Raw genomic sequence first — 1,206 nt, 5'->3', positions numbered from 1 at the left:
AAAAAAAAAAAAAAAAAAAAGGAAAAAAAGAAAATGAAGAAAGAAGGAAAAAAGAAAACAGAAAGAGGAAAAATATTGTGAAATGAAGAAAATAAAAATGATGGGGTTTGAGCAACAGTCCTCAGGCTTTTGGACTAGTTTCATGCAAGACAAATTTTCTTTGGATCATGAGAATCATGCAGAAACATACCAGACTACATAATATGTAATTCAATAATTATATATAATATATAATTTGATTATTATACACAGTATATGATTTAATTATGATATATATTAATTTCTTTCACATGTGCTGTGCCAGAGCACATCAGCAAATAGACTTCACTCTATTTGCATATAAGTCCCAGAACAGTGGTTTATTTTGTTTCAAGATGATCTGAGTACATGGTATTGATAAGTCACAATAAGGGAAAAATATCAATATGTACCATTCTCAGTCATCTGAAGTGAGTTGTCTTACCTGGTCTGGGACATTCAGTGTTCTGTAACACTCGGATTTGTGTAGGGAACTTTCCCAGACACTATTGCAAAGCATATATATATATATATATATATATAGAAGTTTCTCCATTTCATTTTTGCACTATCCCACTAAGTTCATTCGATAGCTGCAAAGCTCTTTCTGTTCAACCCTTGTACATGTATGTATATATATACACACACACACACATACACTCACAATGGCCATTTTTTGCACTCTCCTGCCTTCAAAAACCACATTTTCTACCTATCACTAACTTCCTCCTTTGCCTCTTCTCTGGAACTTTTCCTCCATCTGACAAAAAGCCATGCTCAAAATGTCATTTCTATTCCTATTTTTATTCCATCTTAAACTTTCACTGAGCATCAATTCAATATAGTACCCTGGACTGGCTCCTATGCGGGTGACACATAAAATACACCATTTTGAGCGTGGCCGTTGCCAGTACCGCCTGACTGGCCTTCGTGCGGGTGACACGTAACAGCACCCACTACACTCTCTGAGTGGTTGGCGTTAGGAAGGGCATCCAGCTGTGGAAACTCTCCCAAATCAGATTGGAGGCTGGTGTTGCCATCCGGTCTCACCAGTCCTCAGTCAAATCGTCCAACCCATGCTAGCATGGAAAGCGGACATTAAACGATGATGATGATGATGATGATGACTATGCACATCCAAACTGGCTTTTGTTGTCTTCTCGTTTCGTTTTTTAATGCCCTTGGATT

At 37.3% G+C, this 1,206-nt stretch overlaps 1 protein-coding gene across 4 annotated transcripts in view; it reads right to left on the bottom strand.

Moving 5' to 3' along the window:
• Positions 1 to 1,206, bottom strand: part of LOC106872300 (semaphorin-1A) — a 414,058-nt gene that overhangs the window by 58,755 nt on the left and 354,097 nt on the right. The gene's annotated exons all lie outside the window — the stretch shown is intronic.

The sequence above is a fragment of the Octopus bimaculoides genome, chromosome 3, assembly GCF_001194135.2.
Source record: "Octopus bimaculoides isolate UCB-OBI-ISO-001 chromosome 3, ASM119413v2, whole genome shotgun sequence".
NCBI classification, from domain to species: Eukaryota; Metazoa; Mollusca; class Cephalopoda; order Octopoda; family Octopodidae; genus Octopus; species Octopus bimaculoides.
The sequence above is the reverse complement of the archived record's forward strand: the minus strand, read 5'-3'. Positions and strand labels throughout refer to the sequence as shown.